Below are 8,651 nucleotides of genomic sequence, written 5' to 3'. Positions count from 1 at the left end.
ACGATTACTAAAAGGTAAAATAAAGTAAACACAAATAAATTGCAGCAGGGTATTTTTGGGTTTTGGGTTTTGTTGATATGAAAATATATGATGAAAATAGACCCGGGGGCCATAGGTTTCACTAGATGCTTCTCTCTTAAAAGAAAACATATGGTGGATAGACAAATTACTGTTGAGCAATTGATAGAAAAGCGCAAAGTTATGATGATATCTATGGCAATGATCATGAATATAAGCATCACGTCAGTGACAAGTAGGCGGACTCCTGACTGCATCTACTACTATTACTCCACACATCAACCACTATCCAGCATGCATCTAGAGTATTAAGTTCATAAGAATGGAGTAACGCCTTAAGCAAGATGACACGATGTAGAGGGATAAACTCAAGCAATATAATATAAACCCGATCTTTTTATCCTCGATGTCAACGATACAATACGTGCCTCGCTACCCCTACTATGTCACTGGGTGAGGACACCACAAGATTGAACCCAAAACTAAGCAACTCTCCTATTGCAAGAAAAATCAATCTAGTTGGCCAAACGAAACTGATAGTTCGAAAAGAAATACAAAGATAACTTAATCATGCATAAAAGAGTTCAGAGAAGACCCAAATAATATTCATAGATAATCTGATTATAAATCCACAATTCATGGGATCTCAACAAACACACCGCAAAAGAAGATTACATCGGATAGAACTCCAAGAACATCGAGGAGAACATGGTATTGAAGATCAAAGAGAGAGAAGAAGTCATCTAGCTACTAGCTATGGACCCGTAGGTCTGTGGTAAACTACTCACACATCATCGATAAGGCAGCAAGGTTGATGTAGAAGCCATCCGTGATCGAATCCCCCTCCCGCAGATTGTCGGAAAAGGCCCCAAGATGGGATCTCACTTGAACAGAAGCTTGAAGCAGCGAAAAAGTATTTTGAAGGACACTTCTGGTGGTTTGGAAATATTTGAGAATTTAAAGAGGCGAACTTAGGGTTAGGACACCCCCGAGGGGCCCAGAAGCCCTCAGGGCGTGCCCTAGAGGCTTGTGGCCTCCGCGGGAACCTTCTGACATCTCGTCAAGTCTTTCGGGTGTCTTCTGGCCCAAGAAAAATCATCACGAAAGTTTTATTCCGTTTGGACTCCGTTTAATACTCCTTTTTGAAAAAGTCAAAAACAAGGAAAAAAACAGCAACTGACATTGTGCACTATGTTAATAGGTTAGTCCCAAAGAATACTATAAAATAGCATATTAATGCATATAAAACATCCAATACAGCTAATATAATATCAGTGAACAATCAAAAATTATAAATACGTTAGAGACGTATCAGGGTTCGATCCTGAGATCGACTAGTTACTTTGCCAACACTTCAAGCCACAGCAACAGACTCTACTTGTTGCACAATATGAAGAATGCGGCCTACTAGAAGCAAAATGAGCAGGGTTTCACCATGTTTACTTTCTTTCCCTTTTTGCTTTATTTTTCTTTTCTTCATTTTACTCGTCTAATTCATCATGTTTTTCCCGTGTTTTTTCTTTTTACTCCATTTTCCCCCATGCTTTTTCCAAAATAATATCGGTTAAGAAACAAAGAAAAATGTTGAAATAAGTATTTCAAATTGTTGGATTAGTCTTGAAAGAATATTGAATAAGTATTAAAAAATGACAAACAAGTATTTAAAAACGTTGAACAGGTATTAAAATTGTTGAACAAGTATATGGCAAATGTTGAATAAGTACTAAAAATTCTTGAACTAGTATTTAAAAAATGTCGAACAAGTATTAATGTGTATTAGAAATGTTGAACAAGTATTTGACAAATGTTGAATAAATATTAAAAATTGTTGAACAAGTATATGAAAATGTTGAACGGGTATTTCAAAATGTTGAATAAGTATTAAAATGTTGAACAAACACTTGAAAATGTTGAATAAAAATGAAGAAAAAGGTTGAATGAGTATTTGAAAAATGTAGAACATGTATTTAATTTTTTTGAATAAGTATTATAATGTTGAACAAGTATTTAAAAATGTTGAATAAGCGTTCGGACAATGTTGAACGTGTATACAAAAAAAAATTGATCACTTCTTAAAAGAATGTTTTTGACATATACAAAAATATAGAGTGAAAACAAAAACAAACGTAAGAAAAAAAGAAAAAGTAAAAATGGAGATGAAAAACAAAAAATGGAGAAGGAAAATGTTGAACAAGTATTTGAAAAATGTAGAACAGGTATTTGAAAAGATGTTGAGCAAAGTATTTGAAAAATAATGATAATGTATATAAAAAATGTTGAACAATTATTTGAGAAATGTAGAACAAGTATTTGAGAAATGTAGAAAAGTATTTAAAAAGATGTTGAACAAGTATTTGAAAAAAAAATTGATCATGTATTTAAAAAATATTTAACCAATATTAAAAAAAATTGAACATGTATATAAGAATTTAGAATGAAAAAAATAGAAAAAATGAAAACCTAAAAAAGTAACAAAAAACGAAAGAAAAAGTAAAATGAAAAAAAAACTGAAAAAAAAATGAAAAATCCCGTAGAATAAAAAATAAAAGAAAGAAAAGAAAACAAAAAAATAAAAAAATGGAGAAGAAAAAAGAAAAGAAACAGAAAAAAAAGAAAAAGGGAAAGCCGGCGCGTATTGTTTCAAGTAGGCCGCGCCTTACTTTTTGGCATGAATTGTTGGCTGGGCTACTAGTAGCGCTACCCATAATCGCGGCGACCAGGGATTGAACCCTGGTGCTCCCCCTTTTTTCTGCTCGAGAATCGAGAATGGGCCAGCCCACCAAGAAAAATTTCGACGCGAGACGTAGTGTTAGCATCGCTTAATGCGATAAATAGCAACCGCGCAGGGCTGGTGCCTTGGCATGTGCAAGGTCAAGGCCCATGTGCGGGCGCTAACGCAGGTGGTGGCCCAAGCGACGAGGTCGAAGCCCACTAGGGCGAGGTGGCGTGGTGGACACAGGCCGCCTTAAGGGCAGCATTTCCTAAACAGCGCCCGTTCCTTCTTTATTTCCCAAACGGCGCACACCCCCTTTCGTTTTGGGCCGGCCCTTTTTCACTTTTTTCCTATTTCCACAAAAAATCCACATTCATAGAATTGAGTGTTTTACTTGTGTTTATAGACACTTCCATATATATTTAAATACTAGTGAATTTGGAGAAATGAGATGACCGCGAACTCGATGGTCGCTGCCTTCGTGATCTCCTTATGCTAGAGCTAACAATGAGAGGCTGCATACTATCCACAGACTCTTCTTCCTTCTGGATCGTACAATACTTCCTTCAAAAAGGTCACCCACTATGTTGAAAAAGCAATAACAAGTAGCACCACACTACGTGAATAAGCTAGCATGGCACAACCATTGAGAAATAAACTGAATGAAGGGCCTTCCACTTCCTTGGTTTTCCTCCAGTATCTCAGAACTCATGGACATATTGAATGGGGGTGGAAACGAATGCAAGCCAAGCATAACACATTAGCGCGGATTGTCACTCTTGATCTACATGTAGTGTTGGTTTCAAGCAACTTCCTAGAAGCATATATATAGTACAGGGATGGCATCCTTCATGTGTGAGTTTGCATTTTAGTACGGTATTCATTTGTTTTGTGGTTCATGTACCGTACAAGAGCTCACATGTGAACATCTTGTATGTTCTCTTTGGTGGTCATTTAAGAAATATGAATCATCTTGGTTCCATGTATGTTCTCGCAGTGGTCTTTTAAGAATTATTATGAATATAAAATACACTCAAAAGGTAAGAAAATGTTATTGGTGCTTCATGTTAGTTGTGTTGCAGCTATCGGGAAATTCATGTGAACAAGATTTATATGTGTGATGAAACACGTGAAGTTGCAGACCCCACGGGCCAGTCTCATTCGGTTCCATTTGATCCCTGGGTCCCAGTTGGCCACTCTGCTCTGTACACCGAACGCGGCCGATGCGCTAGTGTTTTCCATATGCTAGGGTACGGCATGAGTGGAGACATCTTCTTGTTTTTGCTGGACGATGAAGAGAGGAGCTTTGCTCTAGACTTAGACTCAACTAGCTTTGCTCTTTCCTGTTTGCCATATGCTACACATACTTTGTTCGGTGCTCGACAAGTTTATACTCCAGGAAACTCGAACAGCATACGTACATACTTGAGGCAGAAAAAGGCATCCCATCACTGATGCTGCCCATACCATCGATGACCAACCAACAGTAAATATCGTTAACATGTCGAGAAGGATTCCTCAACAGCGGACTGAGATCAGGTGACTCGCCAAGTCACCGGGAAACAGTACGGTGACATTCCCCCTTGTCCACACAGTCAGATCAAGAATTAAGAAACAATACTGTGAACAGTACGGTGACATTCTTATCCAACGGCCATGTTACATCACCGATGCTGTTCATACCATCGATCACTAACCAGCAGTAAATATCGTTAACAAGTCGAGAAAGATTCATCAACAGCATGCATGTGTGTGTACCTGAACACGAGGGTAGTCACCGATTAGCTTGACAAGTACATTTAAGAATACAAAGTTGCAGTTCAAATAATCATTTGATTGGTTGATAGAAGTGTCCTGTTGTGATCCACTGGCGCCACTAGGAATATACATGCAGGAGAGGACCCAACGGCTGGTACCAACCGTTGACCCACGCGCATGCATTGCACTGACAGTGACCCGACCTGCTGCAGTCTTCGGCAACCTTCCCACTCGGTTCCCACGGACGATTCCTGGGTCCCTGACGCGCGCCAGTTGCCCACTATGCTCTGTAGTGGTACAACGAACGCGGCCAGTGAACTTTTCTTTTGCATATGCTCTGTAGGGCAGCGAACGCGGCCGGTGTAATCCAGTGTGTCTGTGGGAATCGAATCATTGAATGCCAAGTGGGGTTCTAGCGTCTCTTCTATATAGGGGCAACCCCATTTCCAAGCACCCCACAGCAGCAGTCCTCCACATTCTTCTTCTTCCTCCACCATGCATCCAGCCATGTCTCATGTGTTCTGCTTCGGACTTCTCCTGCTCATCATCCTCGATCCGCACACCCTCCCTCAATGCCACGCCGCCACGGACACCCTCTCGCCCAGCCAAGAGCTCGCCGGCCGCGACAAGTTGGTCTCCCTCAACGGCAGGTTCGCGCTCGGCTTCTTCCAGACCGGGAGCAACTTCTCCAACGGCACGCCCAAGTGGTACCTCGGGATCTGGTTCCACACGGTCCCCAAGTTCACCCCCGTGTGGGTCGCCAACGCCGAGAACCCCATCGCCAACCTCACGGCGTGCAAGCTCGTGCTCACCCGCGACGGCAACCTTGCCGTCCACCACCAGGCTACCACGGTCTGGTCCACAAAAGCCAACGCCGCGACAAACACCACCGTCGCCGCTCTCCTCGACAGCGGAAACCTTGTTCTCCGCAGTGGCAGCGGCGCGTCCAATTCGTCCATTTTTTTCTGGCAAAGCTACGATCACCCGACCGACACTGTTCTCCAGGGTGGGAAGATTGGCTGGAACAATTCCACAGGCTTGAACCGCCGTCTCGTCTCCAGGAAGAACGCCGTTGACCAGACTCCCGGCATGTACTCTTACGAGTTATCTGGCCACAATGGTGATACTTCCATTGTTTCTATGTTCAACTCGTCCAAACAATATTGGTCCAGCGGGGAGTGGGGCGGCCAATACTTCAGCAACATCCCGGAGAGTGTGGGCCAGAAATGGCTCTCCCTTCAATTCACCAGCAACAAAGAAGAGCAGTACGTCCAGTATGCCATTGAGGATCCGACAGTGCTGTCACGCGGCATAATGGACGTCTCTGGTCAAATGAAGGTGCTCTTGTGGTTCGAGGGATCATCACAAGATTGGCAAGCCGTCTACACGGCGCCCAAATCTCAGTACGATGTCCATGCTACCTGTGGCCCTTTCACGGTCTGCAGTGATGTCCCATCCCCCTCCTGCAGCTGCATGAAGGGCTACTCCATACGATCACCTCAAGACTGGGAGCTTGGTGACCGATCGGCTGGATGCGCAAGAAATACTCCACTCTACTGCAACAACAACAGCAACAGCAGTGCAGCCGATGGCGAGACAGATAAGTTCTACCCTATGACTTCTGTGCAACTTCCAGCTGATGCTAGGAACGTTGCGACGGCCACCACTGCAGATGAATGCTCACTTGCGTGCCTGGGAAGCTGCTCCTGCACTGCGTACTCCTATGATCAAGGTGCCTGCTCCGTTTGGCACGACAAGCTGCTCAATGTTCGGCAACAAGGTAACGGTGTTCTTCACCTCCGCCTCGCTGCAAAAGAAGTGTCAAGCAGTAAAACCAACAGAAGGGGACTGATCATTGGCGTTGCTGTGGGTGCAAGCACTGCCGCTTTGGGTTTGATCTTTCTGCTAATGATTTGGATGAGAAAAAAGAAGCAGTATGGTGATGATACTCAAGGTGGCATGGGGATAATTGCATTTCGATACGCCGATTTACAGTCTGCAACAAAAAAGTTCTCAGAGAAGTTGGGGGCCGGCAGTTTTGGTTCAGTGTTCAAGGGTTCGCTGAGTGACTCGACAGCCATAGCGGTGAAAAGGCTTGATGGAGTCCGCCAAGGGGAGAAGCAATTCAGGGCTGAGGTGAGCTCAACTGGAGTCGTCCAGCATGTCAACTTGGTTAAGCTGATTGGCTTTTGCTGCCAAGGTGACAAGAGGTTACTTGTGTACGAGTACATGCCCAATGGCTCCCTCGATCACCATCTCTTCCAAAGCAACGCATTGGTGTTGGATTGGACTACCAGGTACAAAATAGCCCTTGGGGTTGCTAGAGGACTAGCCTATCTGCATTCAAGTTGCCGGGACTGCATTATACACTGTGATATCAAGCCAGAGAACATACTCCTAGATGGGTCTTTCACTCCTAAGGTTGCGGACTTTGGAATGGCCAAACTTTTGGGAAGGGATTTCAGCCAGGTCGTTACCACAATGAGGGGAACCATTGGGTACCTTGCTCCTGAATGGATTAGCGGAACTGCTATCACGTCGAAAGTTGACGTTTACAGCTACGGGATGGTTCTGTTAGAGATCGTATCGGGCAGCAGGAAGTCGAGCAAGCAATCATCCTCCCAAGACGGTGTTCATGAAGGATATTTTCCGGTGCGAGTTGCGCGCAGTCTTGTTGAGGGAGACGTTGCAAGTCTGGTGGATGCGAAATTGTTGGGCGAAGCGAATCTGGAGGAGGTTGAAAGAGTTTGCAAAGTCGCATGTTGGTGTATTCAAGATGATGAGTTTGATCGTCCTACAATGAGTGAGGTCGTGCAGTTTCTTGAGTGTCTGTCTGAAGTTGAGACACCTCCAGTGCCAAGGTTACTTCAAGCTATTGCAGGACAATCAAATCCAAAGATGATGTAGCCGCTAGTTTGGATTCTGGTTAAATCTCCCTTTTTACATGGTAGTTGAGCTGCCTATTGTTTTTCCTTTGTATGCTACAGTACTCTTGTAATTTGGTCTCCCCAAACAGGCTGTGAAAGCTACTACTATGCTAACCTTAAGATTCAGTTAAGGCCTGGCTACATTTGGGCTCAGGAAGAATTATGTTGCTCTGCTCACTAATCGCGCTCATGCTTTGATCTTTCCGGTTGGTGCAACAATGTCAAGATACGAATCATGTTAATGTTCAGTTAGCGCCTTTGGGGCCCGGTTAGCATAGAGAAGCATGGGGAATTGCAGATATTTCCAGTAACCCTAATGTCAAATTCCCCCCAAAATCATGAAACGCTAATCCTAAGATTTCTCCCCAATTGCGAGCCCTAAAATGAAAATCCCGAAATGCTTGGACACGGGATGCCTACCTTGATTACCCCGCTCGAGATCTCCGACCCGTCGGGGTCCGCACGGCCCCGCCGCCGTGCGAATATGCTGATGGCGCCACACCACCGTCTCCCCGGACGGCGTGCGGAAAGAACAGAGGCGCTGCGCTGGACGAGCACGATGCGCGGCCTCCGCACCGCGCACGTCGTCGCCTCCTAATGTCGCCCCGTCGTTCCGCCGCCTTGTGCCATTCGCGCGATGCGGCTAGCGCCGTTCGACGGGGCAGCGCGCTGCCTCTGGCCTAGGCACGCTCCTCCGGCGAACGGGTCCACCGCGCCGCCATGGAACCCGGCCGGCCAGATGGCGCCGCCGCGCCGTTAGCCGTCGACCTTTTTTTTAAAAAAAACTTGCGGTCGACCCTTTTTTACGGTGGTGCGGTGAAATCGGCGCAAGGGAGAGAAATGACGAGGTTTCGCGGCTGCCGGCCGTGTTGTTCCAGTTCGTGGCTCGGGCCGTCGTTGGGCGCGTCCAGCAGGACCTTGGCAGTAGGCACAGTCCAGATCCGGAGATTCTCTGTGTAGGAGAAGATGAGTCCAACGGCTCTGGTACGGACTGGCGACGCGGGTGGTGACGCGGCGGGCGATGCGGCTCTGCTCGTTGGTCCCGACGAGCTGTCGCCCTGGTCGGTGGTGCGGACGCCGGGCCGGTCGGCGCGGGCGTCCCCGGAGGCGATCTCGGATGTGGAGGCGGCGCCGCGCTGGACGGGGAGCCGCTTCTGGGCCCTGGCCGCGGGAAGCGACGATGAAGATTCGGAGGCGGAGACAAGCGATGGCGAGGTTTGGCGTGTCGAGGCGAG

General features: G+C 45.8%; 1 pseudogene; it reads left to right on the top strand.

Annotated features, from left to right (window-relative positions):
* Positions 1 to 4,963: 4,963 nt before the first annotated feature.
* On the top strand, positions 4,964 to 7,569 carry LOC119357024 (annotated as a pseudogene).
* Positions 7,570 to 8,651: the final 1,082 nt, after the last annotated feature.

Source organism: Triticum dicoccoides, chromosome 2A, assembly GCF_002162155.2.
Source record: "Triticum dicoccoides isolate Atlit2015 ecotype Zavitan chromosome 2A, WEW_v2.0, whole genome shotgun sequence".
Taxonomy (NCBI): domain Eukaryota; kingdom Viridiplantae; phylum Streptophyta; class Magnoliopsida; order Poales; family Poaceae; genus Triticum; species Triticum dicoccoides.
This window is presented reverse-complemented; position numbering and strand designations above follow the sequence as displayed.